The following is an 18,521-nucleotide window of genomic DNA, read 5'->3' on the forward strand; positions in this document are numbered from 1 at the left end:
GGTATTGTTGTAATTTGCTATTGTAGTGTTGGGCAGTTGGCTGTTAACAGCGCGTAGCGTTGCGCAGTTGAAGGTGAGCCGCCAGCAGTGGTGAATGTGGGAAGTGAGATGGCGGAATTTTGAGAGCGGATGATCTGGACGTGTGTCCATAAGAAACAGTACATTTGTAAGAATGGATGTCATGAACTGCTATATATATTATCACTTTTGAACACTATTAAGGTAAATACATTGTTTGTTCTCTATCAAAATCGGGCCATTCTTTTGTAGGGATTTTTGAAAGTCAGATTGCGTTGCGCTAAAAATATTGTGTGTCAGTTTAGAGTTGATCAGAATAGGTAAAGAGCGAAATGTCTGAGTACGTTCTGTTCTGCTCAGCTGTTTGAAAATCAAATAATTTAAGAGATTTATCAGCACAGTAATTCAGTAATTTTTCTAAGGGGATGTACGTTTCAATTTGTTTGAACTATTTTCAATAGTCAAACGACTGTACCGAGGAGCGATTAGAGGACCTGCTAGACGGCTGCGTTATGGGGGTTGTATGCGAATCAGGCGAAATGCAATTCAGGTCGTTCGGATACTTTTGAGCACGACTGTACATCAAATACTTAGTGCATCAGAACAGCTGAGCGACTTAATTCTTCGACGGCCAAAACAAAAGTAGTATCAGATCTTTGAACCAAGTCTTTTTTAACCTTAATGACACAAGATGGCAATGGTTACAAAGAATATCTTTACGTTGTATAGTTACTCTTTGCTACTAAAATACATATTTTATTAATATTTTAGCACAAAAAAATGTCATAATAACGAGTACTAAGTTTTATAGTTATCTGTCGTAGTAGCTACTGTCTTTATCGCCAGAAACGCTCAGTTTTGTACTTTCTGTACACTTCATATTTGTACGTTTGGTATAGGTTTAGCTTAATTTTTATAGGTCTTTCCAGGAGCCGTCACTCTGCCTCACCCTGTTTAGTGCTGTGGAGTTGTCGTAAAGGTAAATCTAGTATATATCCACGGGCTGGTCTACACAATACACAGTTCTCCTAGGCGAGGTCCTACTGGAGGTGGTATTTCATCCCCTCCCTCTGATCTCTGTACTGACTTACCAATCAGCAATAGGGGAACTTAGGTTAAAGTCTAACGTGGATTCTGAACCACGGTGTAACGTGCTCTTTTTCACATTAACCTCCATATCCCGAGGTGGAAGAAATACGTGGCAGACAAAAATCCTACGAGTGACCGAGAGTCGTACCCACGACTTTCGTTGAAACTGTACAAACATAACTAGAAACGTATAGTACAGTAGATACAAAATGGCAGAGACGGCAGTGACGTCAGATGGGAGAGGAGTTTTTGATCAGTTTAATAGCTTGGAATAGCCTCCGCTTAGAAAATGTATCTCACAGAAGTCCATTAACTGTTGTTTAGAATGCTTGTATTTCGCGAACTGAGCTGTGAAAGTTTTCTGTTTGACGTGAGGATGTTTCATTCTCTGTGTATAACGTAGCGACGCGACAACAAAAACGCGCTGACGTCGCGTAATCACACTCCACGCCAAACGATAACAGTGGTGGCTTCGCTGGCACATCAGACAAGCGTTAACTACCTACGACAGTGACACCGCTGATGTGCAGCAACCAAACTGCTGTGACAGCTTTCCGTTGCAACGCTGGATTACCACACACTGCGCTAAAGCGGAAAAATTACACAGCTTTAGCGGTGGGCACATAAATGTGTGTTACACGTCAGACGCTTGAAAGTCGGGGATGGGAGTTCATCCAATGCAGCCTTGGCTTCGTCCCTGACCACTGACTGTATGTGAACGTGAAATGCAATACATCCGACTAATGAACATAAAATATCTTGATGTGGCAGATGTCTTGCAGACCTTACACGAGGAAAAAGACGTTTTCTACGATTTTTGTGTCGTATAAAGGACTCTTTGGGGACCGTTTCTTTTTTATGAACTACGATGATCGTCCACACAAACCTCAAATGGCAAACGGGCTAATAGTTGACCACATTTCGGTTAGAGGTGCATTCTGACAAGGGGACTGCGCCTACTCGTCATCACCGATTTCACCGAAATTCATACTTACACAGTGCTTGACCAGAAGTGAAAGTGACACACATTGAAGTTCCCTATGGCTGTGCGTTTACACAAAAAGGCCTTTTCGGGGTCGGTCTCGCTAGGCTTGAGCGATTTATGTTAGGTTACATTCCAGACAGCGACTGTCGCAACCGAAAAACTTCAAACCAGTAAACCAAAGGTCGTCGAGTCGAGTCGCTGGGCGGATCACTTTTTTCTTTTTGCATCATCGGTTTTTACGTTAGTTACATGTAAGTAAACCGAAACAATGCTCTACATATTTTCCAGTATTTCCATAAAAGCCGTGAAAAGGGAAGGCAACGGACGATTTGCAATTGCAAATAGTTTTCCAGGAAGGAATTCTTAGGTACACACGAGCACTTCATATATAAAAATTAGATACTTTTATTATTTTACAGTTGAAGATTTTTGGGGTGATATTCATTTTACACACAAATATCTCGGTATATTGCGGACAATATAAATACCATAAATATCACAGTTTCACAATTAACATGAACGATGGACCTTGCCGTTGGTGGGGAGGCTTGCGTGCCTCAGCGATACAGATAGCCGTACCGTAGGTGCAACCACAACGGAGGGGTATCTGTTGAGAGGCCAGACAAACCTGTGGTTCCTGAAGAAGGGCAGGAGCCTTTTCAGTAGTTGCAGGGGCAACAATCTGGATGATTGACTGATGTGGCCTTGTAACACTAACCAAGACGGCCTTCCTGTGCTGAAACTGCGAACGGCTGAAGGCAAGGGGAAACTACAGCCTTAATTTTTCCCGAGGGCATGCAGCTTTATTGTATGGTTAAATGATGATGGCGTCCTCTTGGGTAAAATATTCCGGGGGTAAAATAGTCCCGCATACGGATCTCCGGGTGGGGACTACTCAGAAGGACGTCGTTATCAGGAGAAAGAAAACTGGCGTTCTACGGATCGGAACGTGGAATGTCAGATCCCTTAATCGAGCAGATAGGTTAGAACATTTAAAAAGGGAAATGGATAGGTTAAAGTTAGATGTAGTAGGACTTAGTGAAGTTCACTGGCAGGAGGAACAAGAATTTTGGTCAGGCGAATACAGGGATATAAATACAAAATCAAATAGGGGCAACGTAGGAGTTGGTTTAATAATAAATAAAAAAATAGAAGTGCGGGTAAGCTACTACAAACAGCATAGTGAACGCATTATTGTGGCCAAGATAGACACGAATCCCACTACTACAGTTGTTGTTGTGGTCTTCAGTCCTGAGACTGGTTTGATGCAGCTCTCCATGCTACTCTATCCTGTGCAAGCTTCTTCATCTCCCAGTACCTACTGCAACCTACATCCTTCTGAATCTGCTTAGTGTATTGATCTCTTGGTCTCCCTCTACGATTTTTACCCTCCACGCTGCCCTCCAATGCTAAATTTGTGATCCCTCGATGCCTCAGAACATGTCCTACCAACCGATCCCTTCTTCTAGTCAAGTTGTGCCACAAACTTCTCTTCTCCCCAATCCTATTCAATACCTCCTCATTAGTTACGTGATCTACCCACCTTATCTTCAGCATTCTTCTGTAGCACCACATTTCGAAAGCTTCTATTCTCTTCTTGTCCAAACTAGTTATCGTCCATGTCTCACTTCCATACATGGCTACACTCCATACAAATACTTTCAGAAACGACTTCCTGACACCTAAATCTATATTCGATGTTAACAAATTTCTCTTCTTGAGAAACGCTTTCCTTGCCATTGCCAGTCTACATTTTATATCCTCTCTACTTCGACCATCATCGGTTATTTTACTCCCTAAATAGCAAAACTCCTTTACTACTTTAAGTGTCTCATTTCCTAATCTAATTCCCTCAGCATCACCCGACTTAATTTGACTACATTCCATTATCCTCGTTTTGCTTTTGTTGATGTTCATCTTATATCCTCCTTTCAAGACACTGTCCATTCCGTTCAACTGCTCTTCCAAGTCCTTTGCTGTCTCTGACAGAATTACAATGTCATCGGCGAACCTCAAAGTTTTTACTTCTTCTCCATGAATTTTAATACCTACTCCGAATTTTTCTTTTGTTTCCTTTACTGCTTGCTCAATATACAGATTGAATAACATCGGGGAGAGGCTACAACCCTGTCTCACTCCTTTCCCAATCACTGCTTCCCTTTCATGCCCCTCGACTCTTATAACTGCCATCTGGTTTCTGTACAAATTGTAAATAGCCTGTCGCTCCCTGTATTTTACCCCTGCCACCTTCAGAATTTGAAAGAGAGTATTCCAGTCAACATTGTCAAAAGCTTTCTCTAAGTCTACAAATGCTAGAAACGTAGGTTTGCCTTTTCTTAATCTTTCTTCCAAGATAAGTCGTAAGGTCAGTATTGCCTCACGTGTTCCAACATTTCTACGGAATCCAAACTGATCTTCCCCGAGGTCGGCTTCTACCAGTTTTTCCATTCGTCTGTAAAGAATTCGCGTTAGTATTTTGCAGCTGTGACTTATTAAACTGATAGTTCGGTAACTTTCACATCTGTCAACACCTGCTTTCTTTGGGATTGGAATTATTATATTCTTCTTAAAGTCTGAGGGTATTTCGCCTGTCTCATACATCGTGCTCACCAGATGGTAGAGTTTTGTCATGACTGGCTCTCCTGAGGCCATCAGTAGTTCTAATGGAATGTTGTCTACTCCCGGGGCCTTGTTTTGACTCAGGTCTTTCAGTGCTCTGTCAAACTCTTCACGCAGTATCTTATCTCCCATTTCATCTTCATCTACATCCTCTTCCATTTCCATAATATTGTCCTCAAGTACATCGCCCTTGTATAAACCCTCTATATACTCCTTCCACCTTTCTGCTTTCCCTTCTTTGCTTAGAACTGGGTTGCCATCTGAGCTCTTGATGTTCATACAAGTGGTTCTCTTCTCTCCAAAGGTCTCTTTAATTTTCCTGTAGGCAGTATCTATCTTACCCCTAGTGAGACAAGCCTCTACATCCTTACATTTGTCCTCTAGCCATCCCTGCTTAGCCATTTTGCACTTCCTGTCGATTTCATTTTTGAGACGTTTGTATTCCTTTTTGCCTGCTTCATTTACTGCATTTTTATATTTTCTCCTTTCATCAATTAAATTCAATATTTCTTCTGTTACCCAAGGATTTCTATTAACCCGCGTCTTTTTACCTACTTGATCGTCTGCTGCCTTCACCACTTCATCCCTCAGAGCTACCCATTCTTCTTCTACTGTATTTCTTTCCCCCATTCCTGTCAATTGTTCCCTAATGCTCTCCCTGAAACTCTCTACAACCTCTGGTTCTTTCAGTTTATCCAGGTCCCATCTCCTTAAATTCCCACCTTTTTGCAGTTTCTTCAGTTTCAATCTGCAGTTCATAACCAATAGATTGTGGTCAGAATCTACATCTGCCCCAGGAAATGTCTTACAATTTAAAACCTGGTTCCTAAATCTCTGTCTTACCATTATATAATCTATCTGAAACCTGTCAGTATCTCCAGGCTTCTGCCATGTATACAGCCTCCTTTCATGATTCTTGAACCAAGTGTTAGCTATGATTAAGTTATGCTCTGTGCAAAATTCTACAAGGCGGCTTCCTCTTTCATTCCTTCCCCCCAATCCATATTCACCTACTATGTTTCCTTCTCTCCCTTTTCCTACTGACGAATTCCAGTCACCCATCACTATTAAATTTTCGTCTCCCTTCACTACCTGAATAATTTCTTTTATCTCGTCATACATTTCATCTATTTCTTCATCATCTGCAGAGGTAGTTGGCATATAAACTTGTACTACTGTAGTAGGCATGGGCTTTGTGTCTATCTTGGCCACAATAATGCGTTCACTATGCTGTTTGTAGTAGCTAACCCGCACTCCTATTTTTTTATTCATTATTAAACCTACTCCTGCATTACCCCTATTTGATTTTGTATTTATAACCCTGTAATTACCTGACCAAAAGTCTTGTTCCTCCTGCCACCGAACTTCACTAATTCCCACTATATCTAACTTTAACCTATCCATCTCCCTTTTTAAATTTTCTAACCTACCTGCCCGATTAAGTGATCTGACATTCCACCCTCCGATCCGTAGAACGCCAGTTTTCTTTCTCCTGATAACGATGTCCTCTTGAGTAGTCCCCGCCCGGAGATCCGAATGGGGGACTATTTTACCTCCGGAATATTTTACCCAAGAGGACGCCATCATCATTTAATCATACAGTAGAGCTGCATGTCCTCGGGAAAAATTACGGCTGTAGTTTCCCCTTGCTTTCAGCCGTTCGCAGTACCAGCACAGCAAGGTCGTTTTGGTTAATGTTACAAGGCCAGATCAGTCAATCATCCAGACTGTTGCCCCTGCAACTACTGAAAAGGCTGCTGCCCCTCTTCAGGAACCACATGTTTGTCTGGCCCCTCAACAGATACTACTACAGTAGTACAAGTTTATATGCCAATTAGCTTTGCAGGTGACGAAGAAATTGAAGAAATGTATGATGAAATAAAAGAAATTATTCAGATAGTGAAGGGAGACGAAAATTTAATAGTCATGGGTGACTGTAATTCGGTAGTAGGAAAAGGGAGAGAAGGAAAGGTAGTAGGTGAATATGGATTGAGGCTAAGAAATGAAAGAGGAAGCCGGCTGACAGAATTTTGGACAGAGCGCAACTTAATCATAGCTAACACTTTGTTCAAGAATCATAAAAGCAGGTTGTATACATGGAAGAAGCCTGGAGATACTGACAGGTTTCAGATAGATTATATAATGGTAAGACAGAGATTTAGGAAGCAGGTCTTAAATTGTAAGACATTTCCAGGGGCAGATGTGGATTCTGACCACAATCTATTGGTTATGAACTGTAGATTAAAACTGAAGAAATTGCAAAAAGGTGGGAATTTAAGGATATGGGACCTGGATAAACTGACTAAACCAGAGGTTGTACAGAGTTTCAGGGAGAGCATAAGGGAACAATTGACAAGAATGGGGGAAAGAAATACAGTAGAAGAAGAATGGGTAGCTTTGAGGGATGAAATAGTGAAGGCTGCAGAGGATCAAATAGGTAAAAAGACGAGGGCTAGTAGAAAACCTTGGGTAACAGAAGAAATGTTGAATTTAATTGATAAAAGGAGAAAATATAAAAATGCGTTAAATGAAGCAGGCAAAAAGGAATACCAACGTATCAAAAATGAGATCGACAGGAAGTGCAAAATAGCTAAGCAGGGATGGCTAGAGGACAAATGTAAGGATGTAGAAGCTTATCTCACTAGGGGTAAGATAGATACTGCCTACAGGAAAATTAAAGAGACCTTTGGAGAAAAGACAACCACTTGAATGAATATCAAGAGCTCAGATGGAAACCTAGTTCTAAGCAAAAAAGGGAAAGCAGAAAGGTGGAAGGAGTATATAAAGGGGCCTATACAAGGGCAGTGTACTTGAGGACAATATTATGGAAACGGAGGAGGATGTAGATGAAGATGAAATGGGAGATACGATACTACGTGAAGAGTTTGACAGAGCGATGAAAGACCTGAGTCGAAACAAGGCCCCGTGAGTAGACAACATTCCTTTAGAACTACTGACGGCCTAGGGAGAGCCAGTCCTGACAAAACTCTACCATCTGGTGAGCAAGATGTACGAGACAGGTGAAATAGCCTCATACTTCAAGAAGAATATAATAATTCCAATCCCAATGAAATCAGGTGCTGACAGATGTGAAAATTACCGAACAATCAGTTTAATAAGTCACGGATGCAAACTACTAACGCGAATTCTGTACAGGCGAATGGAAAAACTGGTAGAAGCCGACCTCGGGGAAGATCAGTTTTGGATTCAGTAGAACACGTGAGGCAATACTGACCCTTCGACGTATCTTAGAAGCTAGATTCAGGAAAGGCAAACCTACGTTTCTAGCATTTGTAGACTTAGAGAAAGCTTTTGACAATGTTGACTGGAATACTCTCTTTCAAATCCTGAAGTTGGCAGGGGTAAAATACAGGGAGCGAAAGGCTATTTCCAATTTGTACAGAAACCAGATGGCAGTTATAAGATTCGAGGGCCATGAAAGGGAAGCAGTGGCTGGGAAGGGAGTCAGACAAGGTTGTAGCCTCTCCCCGATGTTATTCAATCTGTATATTGAGCAAGCAGTGAAGGAAAGAAAAGAAAAATTCGGAGTAGGTATTAAAATCCATGGAGAAGAAATAAAAACTTTGAGGTTCGCCGTTGACATTGTAATTCTGTCAGAGACAGCAGAGGACTTGGAAGAGCAGTTGATCGGAATGGACAGTGTCATGAAAGGAGGGTATAAGATGAACATCAACAAAAGCGAAACGAGGATAATGGAATGTAGTCGAATTATGTCAGATGATGCCGAGGGAATTAGATTAGGAAATCAGACACTTAAAGTAGTAAAGGAGTTTTGCTGTCTGGGGAGCAAAATGACTGATGATGGTCGAAGTAGAGAGGATACCAAATGTAGACTGGCAATGGCAAGGAAAGCGTTTCTGAAGTAGAGAAATTTGTGAACATCGAGTATTGATTTAAGTATCAGGAAGTCGTTTCTGAAAGTATTTGTATGGAGTGTAGCCATGTATGGAAGAGAAACATGGACAATAACTAGTTTGGACAAGAAGAGAATAGAAGCTTTTGAAATGTGGTGCTACAGAATAATGCTGAAGATTAGATGGGTAGATCATATAACTAATGAGGAGGTATTGAATAGGATTGGGGAAAAGAGAAGTTTGTAGCACAACTTGACTAGAAGAAGGGATCGGTTGGTAGGACGTGTTCTGAGGCAACAAGGGATCACCAATTTAGTATTGGAGGGCAGCGTGGAGGGTAAAAATCGTAGAGGGAGACCAAGAGATGAATACACTAAACAGATTCAGAAGGATGTAGGTTGCAGTAGGTACTGGGAGATGAAGAAGCTTGCACAGGATAGAGTAGCATGGAGAGCTGCATCAAACCAGTCTCAGGACTGAAGACCAGAACAACAACAACAATTAAATGATAGTTTCATATCTATAACAAAAACAGACTTGATTTACAGTCATAAGGGTTTCTCTCTTATCACAGAGTCTGGCAGCAAATCACACGTAACCCATCGTCTCATCAAATATTGGCGAAGTAGCTGCTATTGTACAATGGGATGTATTTTGAAGGAGCCTTCTCGGGATGCGATTTCTTTTTCTCTCTCGACAAGATAAAAGCAGTTTTGTGGTTTTTGAACATATTCTTTTTAGGGAGAATCATTTTAAAATTGTGCAATGGGAATCCTTCTTCGTCTTGAAAAATTTGGCCGCGTAATTGTGGATTTTTTTCCTCTCCCCAGCGAATCTGTTAACAGAAGAAATTCCTTCTATTGCACATAGGGATTTATTTGCAATCCGAAATTCTACTTTTCCGTTCCTTTGCATGCCTTTTACAAAAGTATTAATAAATACAATGTATTGACTATCATTTTGGTTCATATGCACTATAAGCGACGTAAAAACTGAAAATAAGAAATTCAAAAAGATTGTTTCCCATTGGTTACCCGTCTGTACTCTTTCCGCTGTGTCATCCGCTGTGTGGAAATCGCGCTAACATACAGGGCCATGCCTGGCCCGACCCGCTCAAAAAAAGCTTTTATTTATTAATTCTTAGCTATCTGAAGCTGCCACTTTTGTCACTTTCATTTTTTGCCAAGCCCTACACATAATATACATTTGGACGAAATCTGTGATACCGAGTAAGCGCGGACCCCTTATGAGACTGACAGTAATGAATTATTTCATTAGATTACAGCATAAAACTTGTATTTATTGTTCAAAAGTTTGACATTCAGGCAGCGTTAGTTGAAAATCATGCCCCTTCGACTCGTAACCTATTGAAATTAAATCGTTTGGAATTGCAGCCTGGCTAACATCTCTTACAATTGTTCTGTGACTGTAGAGTTTTGTTCTTAAGCATTATCACTGTAGTTACTCAGGAGATAATTATTATCATATAACGTTGGTGCGATTCAGCGTTAGGCATTTGTAGTCTTAGGTATAGTTCTGGTCATTGCTGTATAGTTTCTGATGATATTAAGAAAATCGGATGCGAATTTCTCGACCTCCGGTATCGGGAACAGAATTGCAGGGTTCTCCTTAATAGGTCAGGCGTGCACAACACGCAGAAAGCGGCTACTAGGGTAGCGGAGTACGTGTGGCGTGAACATGGGGCTTTCTTAGGTTAGAGAAACAATCCTTTATGATCAAAGACGATTTGACTGATAAATTATCAATAATGACTTCAGAGAACGTTCGTCGTTGCAGATCAGAGATAGAAAAGGTTAATATGATTCTAGTAAACTGCAGGAGCGTCCAAGGAAAGGTCCCAATATTAGTGTTGCTTACTGAAGGTTATAAACACAGATATTATTAGGAACAGAAAGTTGGTTGAAGCCGGACGTTAATGACAACGGAATCCTACGTTCGGATTGGAATAGGCGTGTTTGCTGCAGTAAAGAATTTGATAATATATAGCGAGGTTATCACGGATTACATTATGAATTAATATTGGTGAAGTTAAGTATCAAAGATCGGTGAAAACTGGAATCGGAAGCGTTTATAGACTTCCTGGCTCAGGAGCTTTAGTGGCAGAACGCTTCAGATGGAACGTGCAGAATATAGTTAGTAATTTTTCTGATCATGCCGTTGTAATAGGGAGTAATTTCAACATGCGAGGAATAGATTGGGAGTGTCATTGTATCAAAACTGGTGCCAGAGACAGGGATTCGTGTGCAGTTGTTCTGAATGTCTTGTCCGAAAATTACTTTGAGGATTGTTAGAGAACCAACTCGTTAGGGTAACGTCTTAGACCTCCTGGCAACAAACAGATCTGAACTTATCAAATTAGTTAACGTAGAGGAAGGTATCAGTAATCATAAGGCTGTACTGGCATCTATAACAACGGGTCTGACTAAGAATGTTAAAGAAGGTAGGAAGATATTCTTGATTAACAAGAGTAATAGGATTCAAATTTCAGAGTATCTTAGAAGTCAACATCAAACATTCGGCGATGAGGACGAAACAAATGGAAAAAATTCAAAATTATCGCCCAATATGCCCTGGGCAAATATGTGAGTAAGGTCTTAAGGCATAGGAAAGAGCCACCAAGTATATAGAGCAGTGTTGGAAAACCGCTACGTAAGCAAAGAGAACTTCACCTCAGATTTAAGAGAAGTAAAAACCTAGCAGACAAACAAAAGCCGAACGAAGCGAAAATGAGCGTAAGGAGAGCAATAAGAGAAGCGTTCAATGACTTTGAAAGTGAAACACTGTCAACCGATCTGATTAAAAACCCTAACAGGGTATGGTCGTATGTAAAATCAGTAAGCGGTTCAAAATCATCTATCCATTCACTCAGTGACCATGCTGGCACCGAAAAGGAAGATGACAGAGAGAAGGTCGAAATACTGCATTCGGTCTTCAAAATTGTTTCACAGCGGAAGATCGTAACACGGTCCCTCCTATCAATCGTCGTACGAACGTCAAAATGGCACATATTGAGATAACCGATCGCGGGATAGAAAAACAACTACAATCGCTTAGTTGTGGAAAGGCATCAGCACCAAATCAGATGCCTATAAGATTTTACAAAGTTAGTGCCAAAGAAATTGCTCCCCTTCTAGGCGTAATTTATCGTAGATCGCTTGAGCAACGAAGGGTACCTAGCGATTGGAAGCAGGCCATTTCCGTTTTTATGAAGGGCCGTAGTACAGATGCACACAATGATATACCTATATCGCTGACGTCAGTCTGTTGTATAATTATGGAACATGTTTCATGCTCAAGAATTATGACGATCTTGGAGAAGGAAAATCTCCTCTATAAAAATCAACATGGGTTCCGAAAACAGAGCTCCTGCGAAACTCAACTCACCATGTCCCTCCATGAGATCCACAATGCCGTAGACAACAGCGCTCAGGTTGATGCCGTGTTCCTTGACTTCAACAAGCATTTGAAACCGTCCCACACTGCCGTTTAGTGAAAGAATAATACTTATCAAGTATCGGAGCAGATTTGCGCAAGGGTTCATGACTTCCTTGCAGACAGAACCAACACGTAGCGTTTAACGGAACAAAATCGACAGATGTAAAGGTAATTTCCGGAGTACCCCGAGGAAGTGTGATGGAATCATTACTGTTTACATTACATACAAATAATCGAGTAGAAATCGTCGGATGCGGAGCATCACTGAAATGATACAGAATTTGCGCTGTACATCATTAAAACAAAGGCGTTTTTCGTTGCGACGAAGTCTTCTCACAAAATTCCAATCACCAACTTCCTCTTCCGAATGCGAAAACATTTTGTTGACACCGAACGACGTAGGGAGAAATGATCACCACGATAAAATAAGGGAAATCAGACCTCGTACGGAAAGATAGAGGTGTTCGTTCTGTCCGCGCGCTATTCGAGATTGGAATAGTAGAGAATTGTGATGGTGGTTCGATGAACCCTCTTCCACTTAAATGTGATTTGCAGAGTATCCATGTAGATGTAAATGTAGACGTACTGCTGTTCAGAGATGATGCGGTTGTCTAAAACAAAGTAGAAACGCCAGAAGATAATAACAATTTGCAGAATAACCTCTAGAGGACTGATAATGGTGCAGGCTCTGGAAGTTGAGCGGTTCTAGGCGCTTCAGTCTGGAACCGCTCGACCGCTACGGTCACAGGTTCGAATCCTGCCTCGGGCATGGATGTGTGTGATGTCCTTAGGTTAGTTAGGTTTAAGTAGTTCTAAGTTCTAGGGGACTGATGACCTCAGATGTTAAGTCCCATAGTGCTCAGAGCCATTTGAACCACTTCTGGCAGTTGACCCTGAACGTAAATAGATGTAACATATTATGCATACATGGGAAAAAAACTCCGCTGCTGTATAACTACACTGTTAATGACAAACTGCTGGAAACCGTATTCATCGTAAAATATCTAGGGGCAAGTGTCCGGAACGATCTTAAGTGGAATGACTATATAAAACAAATTATGGGAAAAGCAGGTGCCAGACTCAGATTCACTGGCAGAATCTTAAGGAAATGTAACTCATCCACGAAGGAAGTGGCTTATAAGGCACTTGTTCGACCGGTTCTTGACTACAGTTCATCCATCTGCGATCCCTACCAGATGAAACAGTTCCAATGCAGAGCGGCACGTTTTGCAAGGGATCTTTTAGTCGGCACTAGAGCGTTACGGAGATGCCCAACAAACTACATTGGCAAACGTTACAAGAGAGGCGTTGTGCATCAGGGACAGATTTGCTATTGAAATTTCGAGAGAGCACTTTACGGGGAGAGTCGGACAACATGTTACTTTCCTCTGCACACGTCTCGCTTAGTGACCATAAGGAGAAAATTCGGGAAATTAGATTCCATGCCGAGGCTTAAAGACGATCATTCTTCGCACACGCTACTCGCGAGTGGAACGGGATTGGAGGACTCAGTTGATGGTACTAAAAGTACCCTTCGCCACACACCATTAGCTGGCTTGCGGAGTATGATGTAGATGTAGATTATTATAGTCAGTCTGTCCGCTTACCAGCTTGCCTATCAGGTACAATAATTGTCTCATCTTAAGTCATGAATGGTATTGTCTCTAGAAATTATGTTGTTCTCCATTCACAGGGAACATAAACTGGGTTGGGCTCACAATAAATGTTCCGACAGCCAGAAAATCCATCGCAGACACACTCGAAATTCTCTGGTACAGTGTCGTGCACCGAGTATCATACAGTGAAAATGTTTTTGGAAAAAGTAACAGAGCGGGAAGACGCAGCTGTGAAGACACTGTTAGTGCATTTGGGAGATTCTTGATAGTTATCAACATCAGGCAAGCCAGATCTACATTTGCCGTCGGTACCCAAAATCACGTTAGTGGTGGTGTTGATAAGATATCTATATATCAGTATACCGATATTTTTCAATAATATATAGATATATGTATATTAGCGATGTTTTTTCACCAGTATCTATATAACAATATCAAAATGGAAATATTGAGTGCCAATATTTTTGTATTATATTATATTTTTTAACATTTTTCGGTAAATATTTTAAATTGTTCTTTCGAAATTGTAGTAGAACATAAGTTTTCTTTCACTGTATGCAGGAATTTACAACTTCTTGAGCTTTCATCTCGTCCAATCTTTCCCTCCGACTGTGTGAAACAAGTATAGGTGACACAAACGAAGTAATCCGATGCAACGGTGGGTGGCGGTGTGAACAGAATAACAAGATTTAGCACTCCAGTATGCTATTTCTTCACACCGGATTTCTTCAAAAACAGTTGTTGAAAATGGTGAACTAAAATCTAAATGAGAAGACTGGTCTTTGCACAGGGCGGAGACATGTGAGGGAAAGTGCTGACGTAATTGGCGCTCGGCACTGCCCGCAGAAACTGCAACGTTTAGCTTCACCATGCAATTTTTACAGTGCAGCTGCTAAGTCCCTGGCTTTGGCAGCAATGAAGAAACAGGGAGGTCGACATGAACTGTTCTTGGTAAATTCAATATGTGACTTAACCGAACGACAGACCCATTGGACACATTTTGATGTGCCATTTACATGCAGTTACCATTCTTAGCAAAGTGGTTATCGCAAAGCGTAAACTTGCAGAGTTTTCCTTTCAGTTCTTGCTCTAAGGGGGATAGGAAACTTATTCATGTACAGAATATCTGATAATAAATCGATACTTAAATATACATTGTGCAGCCGATATTTTTAGAGGCAAGTAGGTCGATATTTTATCCGTCGATATATCAACACTATTTTCCTACATATCGCGTGACGATCACGATATCCCTATGGATCCTAATCAATAGTTTGCTGTAGCCTTTCGTATTGCCATACTATGACCGTACACGGGTCTTTCGCTTTCAGGGTCAATATCTTACCTCTTGCAAAGAGAGCTTCCGCCTTTAACTTCAGTGTGATGTGCCTGTCCCGATAATCACTAGACCTCTAGCTAAGTAGGCGTTGCACGCTCTGTGCCACTTGGAGACGTTCGTCAGAATTTTTCCGTCTTTGGGAATGAAACCTTAAAGAAATTTGTCACATGTTACCCGTGCTATGCCCCATAAGTAATACTTCGTGTACAAAAGAACATTGTTAAATAGTGTTCAACAAATATACCCACGTTCCTGCGTATCAAACATCATAAAGTGACTCGTAGCTACATTTGAAGGCACAGGGTGGTAGTCGAAAGTTTCTACCTCAAGCACTTCGTTGACCTGAGAAATTCCTTAGAAAAGAATGACAAGGTATGCGTATCAGTAAATTTCCTCTATGTGATACTGTATATGAAAGTTTATCCTATTATGAATCATATCAGAGTGAATTAAATGACTTATCGTTACAACATGAGTCATAACCCTTCTGGCTCCGCCAGCCGGGTTGGCCGAGCGGTCCTCGGCACTACAGTCTGGAGCCGCGCGACCGCTACGGTCGCAGGTTCGAAACCTGCCTCGGGCATGTATGTGTGTGATGCCCTTAGGTTAGTTAGGTTTAAGTAGTTCTAAGTTCTAGGTGACTGATGACCTCAGAAGTTAAGTCCCATAGTGCTCAGAGCCATTTGAATTTGAATCTTCTGGCTCCAATTTGTTACGACGAATGTATTAAAGTGGTAAACAGATTATACTCGCTGAATAGACGCAGTAATCATATTAGGGCTCGGCACTTAGAATAGGTATAAAATTTTTTGTGCAAAACGCCTTCGTTGGGGACTACCAGAGGTGATATTAGCGTTACTTTGTACCAAGAATATTTTCATTATTCGATTACAAACTATTTTGAGCATGTCAGCTATGTCACGGTACTAGATATAAATCTGTTGGCTATTACAGCGAAATTATTACATATGAGTTAACTGAAATGTGTTTACATTTCAATTCTTTTGGATTACATTCGAATTAGTAAACTGGTCTGAATAATTACAAGTTTATTATAAACGACAGGAGCGATTACACAGGATTTGCTGTAGTTATATTATTTGAGATACTGTCACGGAGCTTTGCACGCACCCAGAGAAAAACTCAAATATTTTTTCTTTTGCGTATTGGAAAAGCTTCATTGGTGATGCACTACTGATTCTGCAGATATTAAGTCGATAATCAAGTTCTTCCCATGTTCAGCGCAGAATGTCACTGCCAGTCTGTTCAAAGCCACTGTTGATGCGAACTCGCTGTTGTCGTAGGTATGTTGGTAGAGGCGTAAACACTGAATGTTTCACACAACCCTAAACAAAGATATTCACATGGAGTTAGATCGGGAAAGCATGGAGAACATGACATGAACTGCTTAGCATAAACCACACTACGACCGAAAAATAGGTTTCTCAGTTTTCTGTTTAAGAATTCACGAATATGGCGGACGAATTGGGGTGGAGCACCATCCTGCTGGTAGATTAAGTCCACACTGACGGTATCCAGTTCTGCCATGAACCAATTTTCCAGCATGTCCAGATACACGAGGCCCGTAATGGTCTTTTCACAGAAGAAATAGGGACCGTAAACGTAAAACCATGAGACTGCACGGAACAGTTTAACTTTTGGTGAATATCGAATGTGCTGCACTATAGTGTGGAGATTCTCTGTCCCACAGATTCGGACAGTGTGGCAGTTCCATGTGCCATTCACAAAAAATTTTGCTTTATCCCTGAAGACGAGTTCTAACAAAAACTATTCGCTTCAAAAAGCTCTTACAACTGAGCCTAATATTCAAATCGTCGGACTTTGTTGTCGGAAGCCAGGGATTGTAGGAGTTGAGAGCGGCAAGGCTTCTGATCCAGTCGTTTCCTTAAGGTCCTCCAGACGATCGGTTGTGATACGTTCACGTGGGCTAAAAGAGAAACTCACCCTCACGAGGTCACCCGTTTCTTGACTCACTGCTGGCCGACCAATCGATTCCCCCTTGCGTGAGAATCCTGAAGCCTTAAATGTGCATTGACAACGCCGAATGGAGTTGCCAGTTCGTGGATCTTTGTCGCTGTTCTTTCTGAAGTGTCGTTGTATTCTTACGGCAAACTGGAATGAATGCATTTCAAAAGCAACGTACGCTTTCTCGGTGCATGTCGCCATCTTGTCTAACTGTTCACTGCTGCGCTCTGTTGCAGAAATCTGAAGTTCAGCTGCAACAATGCCATATGAGTGTTGACCTTTCTGCTGTAGCTACAGTAAATTTACGAAATCGTTTCAGTCATGTGTAATAACTGATGCCGTGAATGAAATTTTAAACCGAGGATGAAACTGGATGGCAGGTCTCCTGCTTGCCAGGCAGATGCGCTAACCACTACGCCACCCTGGCCTAGTGGCGGTGAACAACTGCCTGCACCACCTTAGCGCACATCCCTTCTCAGTCCAAATTCCCGTTCACACCTCAGCCCACCTGATATTCCCCCTGAACTCAAACAGCATTGCAGAGGGTCTCCAACTGTACTGGAGTAGCACCTCAGCATCAAATGGAAAGGGGGTCCTCCCTGAAAACTAGGGATTGGTGCCTAACTCAAATGAAATTACATGGATCCAGGAACTTTTCTCAGTCTCAAAACCGAGCGAGGTGGCGCAGTGGTTAGCACACTGGACTCGCATTCGGGAGGACGACGGTTCAATCCCGTCTCCGGCCATCCTGATTTAGGTTTTCCGTGGTTTCCATAAATCGTTTCAGGCGAATGCCGGGATGGTTTCTTTGAAAGGGCACGGCCGATTTCCTTCCCAATCCTTCCCTAACCTGAGCTTGCGCTCCGTCTCTAATGAACTCGTTGTCGACGGGACGTTAAACACTAACCACCCCCATCAGTCTCAAACGACTGTGATGCGTAAATGCAGACTGAAGCGAGAAATGAAAATTTCTGCCATGATCAGGATTTGAACCTGGGTCTCCTCCTTACTAGGGAGATGGGTTAACCACTTGGTTTTCTTTTTTTTATTTTAGTTAATTTCGTTTTGTTCTGTATTGTTCGCTGAATTCGTTTGGGGCGGACGTCCGATGACACCCTATCAAGCTCTTTGTCGATCCTTTCACTCAGTTCTTTTCTTACAGAGGTCGGCTAACCCTCTGACCGAACACGCTGAGCTACCATGTCGGCATCACTACACCCCCAAGGCGTAGTGGCTTTGCAGAAAGGCATGGAATTCATTCAACATTCTCGTGTTATTCTAATAGAGCTGGAGAACCTCGGCAGTGGCGTCTAAGTTTAGTGGAAATACCAAGTGGAATGAGGCATGAATAGGAATTTGGATTGAGGAGGGAAACGTGATAGGGTACCTTGTGCAGTTGTATAAAGCCACTGTGTGAGGGTGGTTTAGTGAGTAGGAGGCCTGGCCTCGAATCTCAGCCTTGGTACAAATTTTCATTAGTTGCTTCAGTCTGTACATATACATCATAGACGTTTGAGACTTGAGAAGGAATTTGGACC

General features: G+C 41.7%; 1 long non-coding RNA gene across 1 annotated transcript in view; it reads left to right on the forward strand.

Moving 5' to 3' along the window:
* Nucleotides 1–18,521, forward strand: part of LOC126176749 (uncharacterized) — a 677,231-nt gene that overhangs the window by 481,509 nt on the left and 177,201 nt on the right. The window lies entirely within an intron of this gene.

Source organism: Schistocerca cancellata, chromosome 3 (genome assembly GCF_023864275.1).
Source record: "Schistocerca cancellata isolate TAMUIC-IGC-003103 chromosome 3, iqSchCanc2.1, whole genome shotgun sequence".
NCBI lineage: Eukaryota > Metazoa > Arthropoda > Insecta > Orthoptera > Acrididae > Schistocerca > Schistocerca cancellata.